This window comes from Bos indicus, chromosome 4, assembly GCF_029378745.1.
Source record: "Bos indicus isolate NIAB-ARS_2022 breed Sahiwal x Tharparkar chromosome 4, NIAB-ARS_B.indTharparkar_mat_pri_1.0, whole genome shotgun sequence".
NCBI classification, from domain to species: Eukaryota; Metazoa; Chordata; class Mammalia; order Artiodactyla; family Bovidae; genus Bos; species Bos indicus.
The window spans coordinates 79128518-79145244 of NC_091763.1; the positions used below are offsets into that span (position 1 = coordinate 79128518).

A 16727-nucleotide genomic window follows, 5' to 3' on the forward strand; every position below is an offset into this window, starting at 1 on the left:
CTGTGTGGATCACAATAAACTGTGGAAAATTCTTCAAGAGATGGGAATACCAGACCACCTGATCTGCCTCTTGAGAAATTTGTATGCAGGTCAGGAAGCAACAATTAGAACTGGACATGGAACAACAGACTGGTTCCAAATAGGAAAAGGAGTATGTCAAGGCTGTATATTGTCACCCTGTTTATTTAACTTCTGTGCAGAGTACACCATGAGAAACGCTGGGCTGGAAGAAGCACAAGCTGGAATCAAGATTGCCGGGAGAAATATCAATAACCTCAGATATGCAGATGACACCACCCTTATGGCAGAAAGTGAAGAGGAACTAAAAAGCCTCTTGAGAAAGTGAAAGAGGAGAGTGAAAAAGTGGGCTTAAAGCTCAACATTCAGAAAACGAAGATCATGGCATCCAGTCCCATCACTTCATGGGAAATAGATGGGGAAACAGTGGAAACAGTGTCAGACTTTATTTTTTTGGGCTCCAACATCACTGCAGATGGTGACTGTAGCCATGAAATTAAAAGACTCTTACTCCTTGGAAGGAAGGTTATGACCAACCTAGATAGCATATTCAAAAGCAGAGACGTTACTTTGCCAACAAAGGTCCGTCTAGTCAAGGCTATGGTTTTTCCTGTGGTCATGTATGGATGTGAGAGTTGGACTGTGAAGAAGGCTGAGCACTGAAGAATTGATGCTTTTGAACTGTGGTGTTGAAGAAGACTCTTGAGAGTCCCTTGGACTGCAAGGAGATCCAGTCAGTCTGTTCTGAAGGAGATCAGCCCTGGGATTTCTCTGGAAGGAATGATGCTAAAGCTGAAACTCCAGTACTTTGGCCACCTCATGCGAAGAGTTGACTCATTGGAAAAGACCCTGAATCTGGGAGGGATTGGGGACAGGAGGAGAAGGGGACGACAGAGGATGAGATATCTGGATGGCATCACTGACTCGATGGATGTGAGTCTGGGTGAACTCCGGGAGTTGGTGATGGACAGGGAGGCCTGGCGTGCTGCGATTCATGGGATCGCAAAGAGTCGGACATGACCGAGCAACTGAACTGAACTGAACTGAACTGAAATAAGTTAAACATAGAAAGGCAAGTGTCATACGGTATCATTTATATGTGGAATCTAAAAATATGATACAAATGAACTCATTTACAAAACAGAAACAGACTCATACATGGAAAACAAATTTATGGTTACCAACAAGTTTGAGATTAGCATATTCACACTATGTAAATTAGATAAACAATGAGGGCTCACTGTATAGCACAGGGAACTCTACTCAATATAATAACCTATAAAGGAAAAGAACCTGAAAAAAACAGATTTATTAATATATGTATATGTATCACCTAATTGCTTTGCTGTAGCAAACCATTGTAAATCAATTGTACTTCAATATGAAATAAAAGTTAAAAAGCAAATTTAAATAAATTAAGGTGAAATCAAATTAAATAAACGTCCCTCAGTCACATGAGTCATATTTGAAGTGCTTAGTACCCACATTGCTACCATATTGGACAGAACAGATACGGAAATTTTCCATCATTATAGAAAGTTGTATTGGACAGCACTGCTTTAAGCCTTAGAATCTTAGGATTGATTTGGAATCTTGGAGTTACATTGTAAATTGCAATGCTCAGGAGAGTAAAAATTTTTAGAGAAACCTATAGATATGCTTAAACATGAAAAAAAAAGACTACCCCATCTAAAAGGACCACTCTGAAGTCACAGTATCTGAAGATGATAGTCTTATTTTTTTCTGGCTCAGTCAGTACACGGAACCCTCAGTTCCTGAAAAGTTGGGTCTGTGGCTGAGTTTTCCAGCTTGATTTTGTTTAGTAGGATATATAGGACTACCACGGAGAAGGCAATGGCACCCCACTCCAATACTTTTGCTTGGAAAATCCCATGGACAGAGGAGCCTGTTAGGCTGCAGTCCATGGGGTCGCTAAGAGTTGGATATGACTGAGCGACTTCACTTTCACTTTCCACTTTCGTTCATTGGAGAAGGAAATGGTAACCCACTCCAGTGTTCTTGCCTGGAGAATCCCAGGGATGGGGGAGCCTGGTGGGCTGCTGTCTATGGGGTCACACAGAGTCGGACACGACTGAAGTGATTTAACATAGCATAGCATAGCATAGGACTACCACACAATTGCACTCATTTCACACGCTAGTAAAGTAATGCTCAAAATTCTCCAAGCCAGGCTTCAGCAATACGTGAACTGTGAACTTCCAGATGTTCAAGCTGGTTTTAGAAAAGGTAGAGGAACCAGAGATCAAATTGCCAACATCCACTGGATCATCAAAAAAGCAAGAGTTCCAGAAAAACATCTATTTCTGCTTTATTGACTATGCCAAAGCCTTTGGCTGTGTGGATCACAATAAACTGTGGAAAATTCTTCAAGAGATGGGAATACCAGACCACTTGACCTGTCTCTTGAGAAACCTGTAAGCAGGTCAGGAAGCAACAGTTAGAACTGGACATGGAACAACAGACTGGTTCCAAATAGGAAAAGGAGTATATCAAGGCTGTATATTGTCACCCTGCTTATTTAACTTCTATGCAGAGTACACCATGAGAAACGCTGGGCTGGAAGAAGCACAAGCTGGAATCAAGATTACCAGGAGAAATATCAATAACCTCAGATATGCAGATGACACCACCCTTATGGCAGAAAGTGAAGAGGAACTAAAAAGCCTCTTGAGAAAGTGAAAGAGGAGAGTGAAAAAGTGGGCTTAAAGCTCAGCATTCAGAAAACGAAGATCATGGCATCCAGTCGCATCACTTCATGGGAAATAGATGGGGAAACAGTGGAAACAGTGTCAGACTTTATTTTTTGGGGCTTCAAAATCACTGCAGATGGTGATTGCAGCCATGAAATTAAAAGACGCTTACTCCTTGGAAGGAAAGTTATGATCAACCTAGACAGCATATTCAAAAGCAGAGACGTTACTTTGCCAACAAAGGTCCGTCTAGTCAAGGCTATGGTTTTTCCTGTGGTCATGTATGGATGTGAGAGTTGGACTGTGAAGAAGGCTGAGCGCCGAAGAGTTGATGCTTTTGAACTGTGGTGTTGGAGAAGACTCTTGGACTGCAAGGAGATCCAACCAGTCCATCCTAAAGGAGATCAGTCCTGGGTGTTCATTGGAAAGACTGATGCTAAAGCTGAAACTCCAATACTTTGGTCACCTCATGCAAAGAGTTGACTCATTGGAAAAGACTCTGATGCTGGGAGGGATTGGGGGCAGGAGGAGAAGGGGACGACAGAGGATGAGATGGCTGAATGGCATCACCAACTCAATGGACATGAATTTGGGTGAACTCCGGGAGTTGGTGATGGACAGGGAGGTCTGGCATGCTGCAATTCATGGGGTCGCAAAGAGTCGGACATGACTCAGCGACTGGACTGAACTGAACCGAACTGATAGGACCTTTTCCCATTTTGCAAGTATTTGAAGAGTACATTCCAACCCAGGCTATTATCTGTCTGGCAAATGGGCATAATAATTCGAGAGGGATATAGTGTAGGCTCATGAAAGTTTTTATTACATTTTGAAATTACAGGTGAAATATATTTATATAGTTATCCTAAGAGATCTATATAAAGTAGAAATAGCGTTCGAAAGTTTTACATTGACTTGGAATTTAAATCATTGTGTGCATTTTTACCCACATTGCATTTGGAGCTTCCTTTTGTTAGATAGTAATAATTTTAGTGAAGATGAGAAGTTATGATACTCTAACATTATCCTTACAGGATGTCTGTTTTCTAGATTAAGGAACTCTTCAAGCTGTAATCCAAAGGTTCAGTTCAGTCCACTGCCTGTTTGTGTAGATAAAGATTTTTTGGAACAAAGCCATGCCCATTTGTTTGGGCATGTTGTAGCTTTTTATTACAGGATTATATGGTTGCAACAAAATGATGTGCAAAATTGAAGATATTTACTCCTTCCTTTACAGAAAATGTTTGCCAATCCCTGGTCCTGATAATGGGCAAGTGTTTGGTGTACCTTTCCAGTTTGGAAACAGCTGTGCCGGCCAGGTTTGCAAAAGTCTTTAAGAGTAGTCACGGATTTCCCGATGCTTTTAAAATCTTTTATGGCTATATACATTTGAGCTGAGATTGTAGTGTATAATTCTGACCTGAGATTGTCTCAAACTGTTGCATACTTATAACAGTCATCCCAAAATTTGAAAGGGAACTGGATGTTAAGGAAGCCATTGAGATACAAAAAGGATACAGATTTCACTTCCTTTTAAGCATCACTGATACAGCTCAATCCCTGGCAAAATCAGTTATGTTATCCATAGGTGAATTAAGTAGTAGCAGATCCATATTAAATAGTGGGTGTCTAAGTACGTAAGCCTATCTTTTCAACATTTTTTTGTAGTGTTTTCAGCTTAATATGGCCATTCCTGAGAAATATAAAATAACTTGAGTCCACTCACTATGCTTAATTTTTATTAAGTACACAGTAGCAAGGGTAATCACACATCACACGTTTTTGAGGGGGGCTCAGTGACAAAATGCCACTTCCTGGGAGCATCGTCCTCCTTGTACTTTTACTTTTCTATTCTTCCTGGAAGACTCTCATATCTTCTACTCATTGCTCTAATGAATGATTCTTTCTTCTTCCTCATCGCTCAGCTGATGATGTTACTTTTCTCCTTTTATTAATTGAAGCCGACCAAAGAGAGCTTCCACCACCTCCTGCAATCACATCTGCTCACCGTCCAGGATCTGTGCCCTAACTGTCCGCTGCCCTGACCTGTTCTGTGCTGTCTGAAGCCAGTTTCTCCAGCCTCAGTGGGAGGAGAGTTTGAGGGGAGAATGGGTACATGTATGACTGAGTCACTCTGCTGTGTACCTGAAACTGTCACAACATTGTTAATCAGCTATACTCCAGTATAAAATAAACACTTGGGAAAAAAAAAAAGCCAATTCCTCCAAATGTGCCCTGGGTCCCGTCCCTCCCACCTTCTCCAGGCCACCATCATCCCCTCTCTCTTCTGCGTCAAAGTTTTTGTTTTTCTGCTGGATCACTCCTATCAGTATATAAACTTCCTCTTAAAAGAAACAAACAACACTCCTTGACCCTAGTCATCTCCACCAATTGCCACACAGGTCTTTGCAGCAAATCTTCAAAGAGTTGTTTATATTCACTGTCTATGTCTTGTCGTCAGCCACCCCCTTTAGATCCACTTCAGCTTTTTCCTTGATCTCTTGCTTTGTGGAAACTGCTTGTGTAGTATATCCGTGACCCCACATTGCTAAATCCTAGAGGACAGTTTTCCATCGTCTTTGTCTTGGGCCATCAGCAGCATTTGACCTGACTCTTCACTCCCCATTCCTCGATGTTCCTTCTTTCCTTGACATTGATCTCATCTCTCCACCTGTTTTCTGCTTTCTGTCCCCTGTTGATCATCTCCTTCAGTGGCTTCTCCTGCTTTCTCCAAACTTTTACTGTTGGGGTGCCCCAGAGTTCAGTCCCCAATCTTCTTCTATCTCTCTGTTCACATGACTATAGAAGTAAGCTCCTGCATCTTGGTGGGTTGCAGTGTGCTCTCCCTGATAGCACCAACTGACTGCCTACCTCAAACTGGAACCCCAGTGGGAGCTGCATGCCTGAAACCATGAGCTAATGTTTAAAACTCAGTGCTTTGGGTGATCTGCATTTTTGTCCTGTCTTTTCCTGAAATTTTCTGTTTCAATGCAGGGAAGTGGTATGGGTGGCTTCTGTTCCTCTGTAACATTTGCATGCTGTCATTGGCAAGAATCCTCTCAGCTGGGACCCAGCTGGATCCTCCTCGTCCTTGGGCCCAGAGACAGGACATCTGCTCTCTCTACTTCATTTCACAATTGGGCAGCACCTGAAATCTGTTTTAGCGACTATCTGATTATGTGTCTCTTTCCATTAGTAGACTTTGAGGCCCATGAAGGCAGAGCTATGTGGGATCTGTCTTGGGACACTGATATCTGACCCAGTCTCACCCATGGCAAGGTTTAATGAATGTTCATGGAATTGTGAGTGACATTGCCTGAAGCAGAGCCTCATCAGAAGCCCTGCATGAAGCAGATGGAAACAGTTCTGGAGATGGATGGTGGTGATGGATATACCACAATTTTAATGCCACTGATCTGTGCACTTATCATTTACTCTTTTTTTTAAATTTGATTTTTGGCTCAAATTTTTTTAAAAAGTTAATTAAATTAATTAATTTATTTTTGGCCATGTCAGCACATGTGGGATCTTGGTTCTCTGACCGGGAATTGAACCTATGCCCCCTGCATTGGAAGTGCAGAGTCTTAACCTCTGGACCAACAGGGAAGTCCTTGAACCATGCACTTAAAAGTGGTTAGGATAGTAAACTGTAAATATATTTGACCACAAAAAAGGAAATTGGGGGAAAGAAGTAATGCATGAGGCATCCATCAGTCTATGATACTCTTGGATTGTCTTTCTGGACAAGCCAAGGCCAGGAGGCATGGAGAATTTCTACTGAGGAGAATGGAATTGTTAGCATTGGTTTTGTGCTATTAAAATGGCTTTTTCTTATCTCTGCTGTTTATCTATGCTTTAAAATTTGATTCACTTTACAGTTTTTCTTTGGTTCCTGTATCCCTTTGATATTCACTCTGCAGTTTGTCTTTGCTTCCTGTATCCCTTTGATAAACTGCTTATTTGTGATCATCCTTCCATCAGATTTAATAGTTAAAATTTCTACATTTTAGAGCCACAGACAGGTAGAAGTGGAAATCATGGACCAGAGACTTGGCATCAGACTGAGTTCCCGTCCTAGTGCTGCCGTCTGCTACATGTGTTCTTGGACTTCTCGCACCTTGGGAAGGTCCGGGAGGAAGGATCAAGCCTGTGTCATCAGCTGGCCGTGTGCACCATATTTTGAATATGGATGTATACTAGACATAATTATTGTATTATTACTGGCTTTTTTGTATAATAATAGTATTGCAGTTCTATAGAAGAGCATCCTTATTCTTTAAAAGACATGCTGAAATAGAAAAAAAAAAAAAAACCCTGATTTTTTTCACTCCGTTCTCTTCTGTTTATTTAAAGAATAAAATCCAAATCTGGTCCTGTTAACCTAGAAATGCTCCTTATGATTTTTATAAACGAAAGAGTTTTTACTCTAAATGCAGTTTTAAGTAGTGTTTTCAGTTTAAATAAAAGTCATTTGCATTTCAAGCATGGGACATTGCCTTCATTTGGACCAGGATGGTTGCAAGTATCCTAGAGAATTCACAATTCAAGCAGCTTTCATATCAATGTGCTTCTTTTTTCAATCTAGAGCAGGTTGATATGACATTCAGTATAGCAATAAAAAATATTCCAAATACAGCAGGTGACAAAGTATTTTTGGGGATTCATTTGCCAAACTTCCTTTGGTCTTCTGACTTGAGCTCAAGAAATGAAAAGTGGAGAATAGAATAAATATATATATAAAAAAAAGCACCCAGTGGGGGCTCAGCACACAGGTGAGCTGGACTGGGGTGAATGAATAAACCAGAGCATCTCCTTACTGTAGCCTGTCCTTTCGCATAGCTTGGCTGATGCCTTGTGATTGGGGAATAAGGTTTTACAGTGCTGAGGGCAGAGGGCAGAACCTCTCTGTTCTTCCTGGACCCCCAGGCCTTGTCTGCTTCTCCAGCCCTCTCCAGGCAGTTAGAAGACGCAGTGATCTGTAGTCCACCTTCAATACGAGTCCAGGGGAGAGCAGGAGGCACAACTAGTTGAAGACCCAGGAGGTAGTTCCTTGGAGGAATTCCTTGCTGAACTGAGTTTTGGACCTTTTATTTTTGCTCAGTGGCCGAGGGATGGAGAAGTAGGTTCTTAGACACATGAAAGGTGAAGAAGCATTCTGTCCCAGCAGAGTTCAGGTGGGGCTGGTTTTCTGCTATTTGCATGACCAATGGACTTGTATTGCTTTAGACATGTGTGTGCATGAATTCCTATCTTGTTCTATTTCTTTCCACTGACTGGGGAGTTTTTTTTTTTTGGCCAAACTGGGCCAAGTACCTAGAGAGAGAGTTTCAGAAAGAGAGAGAGGAGAAAATCACATGTGTTTGTGGAATGGAGGAGGAAAGATATTCCCAGGATTCTTGCCCCCAAGGAGTGATGTTGATCCTGGGTGGGGTGGATGAGAATAGTTAGAAAACCCAGCTGACAGATCTGTTTTCATGAGGGATTTTGTGTAATCTATGGACCTAAACAGGATTTTTTAGGACCTTGGCTCAAAGGAGTATACATAGCAGTGGAAGGGACATTCTTTGTGCCTTTGCTTAGAGCCCAGCTCCCTTCTGGTACCTTGGTGAATCTTTGAGGCCACCTTTGGGTTAGCACCAGCTTCTGTGAGGGTATATAACTAATGCAGTTTGAGTAAAGGTTAAATGCAGTTGAAATAAGATTTTGTGTTAGGCTGCTCAGGGCACCTGTCTCCTTGTTGGTCACCATGCCTGATTTGATGACCTGGCTGGCTAGCCTGCGTGCCCATTCTTCTCTATCATTCTGTCTGAGACTTGAGATCGTTGACAAATTCAAACTGCTGCAGTAAGAGGAAGGTTCTGGGGCTTGTACTGTCCAGAGTGTGTGCTGAGATTCCACAGACCCAAGCTTCATTTGATTGCTGTGTGACTTTGGGGAACTTTTTTTTTCCCTCTCTCAGCTTTGGTTTTCTCACTGGGAAATGGGAATGATAAGATTGTGGTGAGGATTTAAGGGAATCAGAGATCTGAAGGGTTTGCACAGCTCGACATTCAATAGCTTATGATATTGCTGTTTACATTATTAGTCATCTTAGTGTGCGAATTGGAATCCACTTACTCTTGCAGAGTATATGCTTTTCTGTATCAGTTGGTAGAACTCAACTCACTCCCTGCCCACATATTGTATGAGGGAGGCTGCTGTCACTTCATTTATGAAGAGACTGAGGCCCAAAAGGGTGAAGTTTGTTTCCTCAGCTCAGAGAGCTGGACTGAGATATGGCAAGTGAGCATTTCTGAGTAACTGGTCCAGAGAACTTCTTTCTGCCAACATCACTGGCTCATGGCAGCAGTAAAAAACATGTATCACACACACACAAATGCTCCCTTGGTTACAGACACACGGGTGGAACATCACATATGAGGTGTGTTTTTATTTTCATTGAAGTATAGCTGATTTACAATGTTGCATTATCACAGCAAAGTGATTCAGTTATTTATCTATCTATATATATCCATATTCTTTTTTAGATGCTTTTCCATTATACTTTATTACAAAATAATGAGTATAGTTCCCTGTGCTGTACAGTACATTCGTGTTGGTTATTTTATATATAGTAGTGTGTATATGTTAATCCCATCCTCCTAATTTATCTCTCTCCCTGCTTTCCTCCTTGGTAACTAAAGTTTTGTTTTTTATGTCTATGGGTCTATTTCTCTTTTGTATATGAGTTAATCTGTATCATTTTTTTTAGATTGCACATATAAGCCATGCCATATGATATTCATCTTTTCTCTGTCTGACTTACTTCACTCAGTATAATAATCTCTAGGTCCATCCATGTTGCTGCAAGTGGCATTATTTTCCTCAATTTTATGGCTGCGTAATAGGTTTTGATCAGCTAGTTTCTCAAGGTCTTGCTTAGAACTTCATGGACTTGAAAGTTTGCATAAGGTGTGACTCTCAGGCAGCAGGCTTCCTTACATGCCTCAGGCAGGACAGCTCTCTGAGGTGTCTGCAGAGTCTGTCAGCCTTGGGGGAGAGGTTGGGCAGAGAGCTGACATCCGGAGATCACTTCTCACAGGCGTTCCTTCATTCACAGCAAGCCCACTGCCATCATCACACTTTGCAGATGAGGAAACGGCGCTGGGGAGGTCACTCGTGCGCCGAGGGTAGTGACGCCTGGGCCTTGAACCCTGGCAGCCAGACTCCAGGCCTGCGCTCTCACCCTCTGTGCGGCCCTGGGGGGTGGCTGATGAGCAGAGTTCATCAAAAACGCACTCTGAACCTACAGATGAAAGGGGAGGCCTGCAAACATGCGAAGGTTCCTTTGTGAACTGAATTGTGCTTTAGTTGTTCTCTGTGTCAGCAAAGAGCCACCATGAACTCCCAGGTCGTCTGCCCCGGCAAAGGGCTGATTTATGAGGATTTGCTCAGCTCTAACCAGCTGGTTAACGACAGGACGCTTTTAACGTTTCAAGGGGAGGAAGTGAGTAAATAGGCATTGAGAGTGAAGCTGGCCAAGTCCCTGGGGTTGGCTGGATGGTGAATTCAGTTGAAAGAAGTTTTGACACACAATGCTGACATCGCTAGACCCAGTTTTGAACCAGGGCTGTGCTGTGCTTAGTCTCGCTCAGTTTTGTCCAGCTCTCTGCGTCCCCATGGACTATAGCCCACCAGGCTCCTCTGTCCATGGGATTTTCCAGCAAGAATACTGGAGTGGGCTGCCATGCCCTCCTCCAGGGGATCTTCCCAACCCAGGGATCGACTCCAGGTCTCCCGCATTGCAGGCGGATTCTTTATCATCTGAGTCACCAGGAAAGCACAAGAATACTGGAATGGGTAGCCTATCCCTTCTCCAGGGCATCTTTCCAACTCAGGAATCAAACCAGGGTTTCTTGCATTCCGGGTGTATTTTTTACCAACTGAGCTACTAGGGAAGCCCATTTTGAACTGGAGTACCAAGTAAATGAGAGCCAGAAAATCAGAATTTGAGGGTTAGTTCTCCATTTCTCACGGAGAAGAGTCATCCAAAGAAATATCCATGTGTATTATTGGGAGTGGGGGAGGTTATGTGATTTAGGTGGACTAAGTCAGATGGAAAAGGAAAACTAGTTGCCCAGATAGTAACAGGTGATGCACACCCTTAATTCATTTTAAATTTGATAAAATTACTATGTGAAGTTTTTGAACAATTAGAAGACTTATATTTTATATTATATCCTACTAATTCCTTGTGCATATTTACAAGCCTTTTATCCCATAGAATGTAAGAAACTATTCTACATTTGATTTTATTTTTTCAGTTCTATACAATAAGGCAATACTTTACATTGCCTTTTTTGTCCCTAAGAAGAAATGCAAAATTAGAATGTTTTTGCAGAATTAACTTAGTGGGCCAAGATTTCTATAATCCTTCAGTATGTCTTAGAAATAGAAGCCATGAGGCAGTGGTCAAGTGTATGTCCAGTATGTGTGTGTGCTCAGTCACTCATTTGTGTCCGACTCTTTGCAATTCCCATGGACTGTAGCCCACCAGGCTCCTGTGTCCATGGGATATGCCAGGCAAGAATACTGGAGTGGGTTGCCATTTCCTCCTCCAGGGGATCTTCCTGCAGGGATCAAACTGACGTTTTCTGCAGCTCCTGCATTGGCACGTGGATTCTTTTCCACTGAACCATCTGAGAAGCCCTATATCCAGGATATAATGACCCTGAATATAATGTTATAAGAACCAAAATGAAATGAACATGTTCTTCTTTAGTCCTTAGGCTCTCACAACCCTCACTGTTCTCCCTTGTCTCCCCTGGGTCACTTCCACACTGGAGGAAACACTGAGCCTTCCTAAGGGTCATTGGCTGTATTTTTATTGATGTTCCTAAAGAATTCCTGAAGGTTTTCCTGCTTTTGGGGAATCGGTGACTCAGAAAATCCTTTTTGATCATAAGAGAAGCCAGTCTTTTGGCAGGCCCTTTTGGGGATGCAAGCGAGGAAAGGGAAGGAGAACTGGAAAATACAGGGGGGGAAAAAGGTAGGAGACTATGAGAATGTTTATTTGCTTCTAAATCAGAATAAATGGGCAGCTTTCTGCAAAAGCAAACAGACTGCAAATTCATTACCCAGCTCCGTGCAGGATGCTCATTCATTCATTACTCTAGATTGATTGCAGAGACTAAGTACGAGTGCAGTTTTAGACATCCCTTTTCAGAAATGAGAGCCAGACCTGAGCCTTAGAAGTAAGTAACTTTGGGACTTCCCTGGTGGTCCAGTGGGTGGAACTGTGCTCCCAGTGTGGGGGACTCAGGTTCCATCCCACAAGCTGCAACTAAGACCCGGCACAGTCAAAATAAATAAATATTTAAAAATAAATAAAAAATATTAAAAAAAAGGAGGAAGTAACTTCAATTTGTTTAGGATGTGATGGAAGGAAAGAGAGAGAAAAGCTCTCAGTATATCTCAGACTTTTCAATTGATTTCTTTAAAACCGTTCTTGCCCGTATGTCTGTCCAGGGCAGCTCCTGAGCCTAGCCTGGTGCTCACGAAGGGCTCCATTTTCTCCAGATGAGGCTGACATTTCATAAGCCTCTTTGGGACATCTACCTGCTGCAACATGCAAAATAAAAATATAAGACATTAACAGTAAATGATGGTTCGTGTTGGCTTTACTCCAGAGAAAATCTCAGGTCTGCCACTGGAGGGTCTTCCGTTCTTCCTGGGCAGCTTGTGGGAAGCCCAGGTCAGAGGATGGACTGGGAGAGCTGGGATATCTCAGTGCTGTTCGTCTCCACTGCACACACTGCTTAGACACAGAGCCTTTAAGGCTGTGACCAAGGAAGGGACATCAAGAATGGGTGCAACTCATACATTTACCTGGATGTGTGATGATTTTGAGACCATTTCCTCCCTTCATCCTATTAAATGTTTAATACTTTTTCATTTTACCATCTAATTCTGCTGGTTGGTAGAAATTCTAGCCTCCCAAACTGTCCAACTCTGGGGACACGCCATGGTGACTGCCATGATTCTTCTCCCTCTCCTCTCCCACAGGCTATGGGAAGGCAGGCCGGGGAGCTGACTGAAGTGAGATCTTTGAACTGAAGCAGTGTGTGTGAATCCTGCAGAAACACACTCCCCTCCATATTTGGAGCAGGTCACATGGTTTTATTCTTAGAGTCACTGTGAGGGCACAGTCTGTTCAACTTTTATGGGTGGAAAATGCATCCTCCTCACCTACCTTCCCTGCCAGAAAAGCATCATTAAAATGTAAGAGAGAATTTTTGGTAGAAACGATGAAACCAGATCATGTCCCGGTCTTTGGTCCTTTCTTTATTCTCCCCTGTATCTTCACTGTCAACATGGATAATAAATGGCACATGTTTTCTGCATACCCTTAGAAGGAATGCCTTTGGAAGAAAGCTTTGGAAACTGTGTAAAACTTGTGTGTTTGTGATAAGTCCCGAATTCCAGGGCCCTTGATCCTCCCTTCTCTGCTCTTTATCTCATTAAACTTTTTGTGTCCTAAGTGGGCTAAATCGCTCTGTCTTGTCTGACTCTTTGTGACCCCATGGACTGTGGCCCTCCATGGGATTCTCCAGGCAAGAAGGCTGGAGTGGGTTGCCATGCCCTCCTCCAGTGTATCTTCCCAATCCAGGGATCGAACCTGCGTCTCTGAGTTCTCCTGCACTGGCATGCCGGTTCTCTACCACCCGTGCCACCTGGGAAGTCCTTTGTGTCCTGTGGCACATAATTATAGCTTTCTAACAACAAATCAGTACTTAATGCAGAAAATATTGAAAACATAGCTAAAGAAAACAAAATTCATCCTTACCATGACTCACGTGTGGGAAAAATGAACATTTTAGTGTATTTCTTCTAGTCTTTTTTTCTACACACATGTGTTTATCACAGGGCTTCAACATGGTGACGGAGGAGTTAGAAATTCTCCTATTTTATTCCTTAAATACTTGGACTCACTCTCCTTCTCAGTTCTCCTTATAGGAAAGGATTTTCAATGTCTTGAAGTTTCACTTAGGAGGGAGGTTCTGCCCCTTACTGAAGACAAAAATGCGCCCCTTAGTGACACCCATAGCACAATTATTTCTACCATAGAAAAGTCCGTGAAATCGCATCTCACCCAGACTTCTGAACCATCTTTGAAAATTTTGCAATCAATGCAGTCTGACACTTAATAGGAGCAAAGGTGAAAAGCAGGGTAGAGCGAACTGTTAATACAATGCCCAGAGCTACTCAGGGTCAGGAGAGCTGGGAAATGGTGTGAGTTGGCAAGGGAAGACACTGTGGCTTTTATAGAACTGTGCCATTGCACATAGTATGATTAATAAATAGCTGTGTGCTGAGTCAACTGGGTCGTTGCTGCAGGGAAGAGAAACAAATGAATCCTCACAGGTTATATTTTGTCTGGGGAGTGAGGGTTAAACTGGGCATGAACTCACAGAATGTCTAATACCTCCTTCCCACCCCCAAGGGGGATTTAGGAAAGAAGAGAAATGCCCAAGCAAATACTTGATGGTGGCAATTGCAGGGAGAGTTCTGGCATTTCTTTTCTTTACTGTTAACTTGTATTTCAGAAAGACCAAGGGCTTTCTTAAAGGGCCAATAAGCCCTGTACATAAGAACTATATCTAAGAAATTACACTGGGACTATAATATTTAAGCTTGAAACAGCTCTGCAAAGACACATTTATTTCTAAATTAAACATTCTTTTAAAACATTAAGAAAGTTTTTTATTGGAAATAGTTGCTTTACAATGTTGTGCTACTTTCTGCTGTACAGCAAAGTGAATCAGCCATAGTATACATATATTCCATTTTTTGGATTTCCTTCCCATTTAGGTCACCACAGAGCCTTGAGGTGAGTCCCCTGAGCTATACAGTAGATGCTCATTAATTATCTATTTTATGCATAATATCAATAGTGTATATATGTCAATCCCAGTCTCCCAATTCATCTCCACACCTTCTGTGGAATGGATAAAGGAGATGTGGCACATACATACAGTGGAGTATTACTCAGCCATAAAGCTTTTTTTTTTTTAAATTTTAGAAAAGAATTAGGAAATAGAGAATTTAAAAACTCTTATCACCAACTTTTTGACAATAACCACCGCTGCTAATACTCTTTTATACACTTCTGCCCTTTCTGCTCCCAGCTCTTTTTCTCTTTGCTTTGTGGATATTTTTAATCTCTTACTGTGGTCATTGTAAAGTGAACTTTACATTGTAAAGTATGCAGCTTTGAAAAGTGAAAGTGGCTTAGCCATGTCCGACTATTTGCGACTCCATGAACTGTAGCTCACCAGTCTCCACTGTCCATGGAATTCTTCAGGCAAGAATACTGGAGTGGGTAAACATTCCCTTCTCCATGGGATTTTCCTGACCCAAGGGTCGAACCCAGGTCTCCTGCATTATAGACAGATTCTTTACTCTCTGAGCCACCAGGGAAGCCCCTTGTCTTATAAATTATGTTTCAGTGAACATCTTTGTAGCTAACCAAGTCTTTGCCTGGAACCTAAATTACTCCTTTGGGTACGCATCCAGCAAGAGCAGGATTTGGTAAAGTGGTATATATATTTAAGATGTGTCACAGGGCACCACACACTGATGTAGAGATGTGGGTATACAACGTACTACTTTTACACACCGATAATAATGTTTTATTCAGCCTTTACGAACACCTCCTGATTTGATGTCAAGGCAAAACTACAAAGCACTACTATATTTCAATTTCTACTTTTTTCATTATATAATGAAATAAAAAACTAGTTTTCATTTTCTAATTGCACACTTAAATCTCTTCTTCAGTGAATTGGCTCTGCATGTCCGTTCCACACTCACCTCCCCCAAATTTTGGGAGTTCTTTTTGTTATAGAGTAACATTAAAATTTTTTAAATTGAAATTTAGTTAATTTACCATAGTGTGTTTCAAGTATACAGCAAGGTGGTTCAATTATACACACACACACAGACACACACATATTTTTTCAGATTCTTTTCCATTATAGGTCATTCTAAGATACTGAGTATAATTCCCTATGCTGTATGGTAGGGTCTTGTTGTTTGCCTAGTTTATATATAGTAGTGTGTATAAGTTAATTCCCTGACTCCTAATTTATTTCCCCCACTCTGCTATCCCCTTTTGTAGCTGTAAGTTTGTTTTCTGTTTGTGAGTCTATTTCTGTTTTGTAAATAAGTTCATTTGTATCATTTTTTTAGATTCCATATGTAGGTGATATCATATGATATTTGTCTTTCTCTGAATAATTTAATATGATAATCTCTAGGTCCATCCACTTTGCAAATGACATTATTTCATTTTTATGGCTGAGTAGTATTCCATTTGTCTATGTATCTATATCATCTTCTTTACCTATTCCACTGTTGATGGACATTTAGGTTGCTTCCATGTCTTGGCTATTGTAAATGGTGCTACAGTGAACACTGGGGTGCCTGTATCTTTGAATTATGGTTTTCTCTGGATATATGCCCAGGAATGGGATTGCAGAATCATATGGTAACTCTATTTTTAGTTTTTTAAAGAACCTCCATACTGTTCTCGAGTAATGTTTTTTAATATCTGGCAGACATTTGAATACATTTGCATTAGGTTACATAAAATACACAGCTGCAAGTTTCGTATTTAAGGAAGGTAAGAGCACTTGTGAATGGGCGTGCAAGAGACAAACCTGAAGAAGAGAACATTTAGGAACTGTCTGGAAGTTTTTAGAACTGATGCTTAAACACATTTTCCTAAAAGAAATATGCATGTAGAAAAGTGCTCATATCATAAATTATACAGTTCAGTGATTTTCACAAACCAAACGTATGTGTGAAACCGGCACCAAGCCCTTGAAACAGATGGTCACCAGCATCTTAGAGCCTGCATATCTGACTTATCAGCATGGACTAGTTGTAGCTGTTTTTGTACTTTACAGATTTATTACTTGGCTTCTCCTTTCTTGCTCTATATTGTATTTACAGGAT

General features: G+C 41.5%; 1 protein-coding gene across 4 annotated transcripts in view; it reads left to right on the plus strand.

Annotated features, from left to right (window-relative positions):
* Window positions 1–16727, plus strand: part of GLI3 (GLI family zinc finger 3) — a 318095-nt gene that overhangs the window by 63542 nt on the left and 237826 nt on the right. The window lies entirely within an intron of this gene.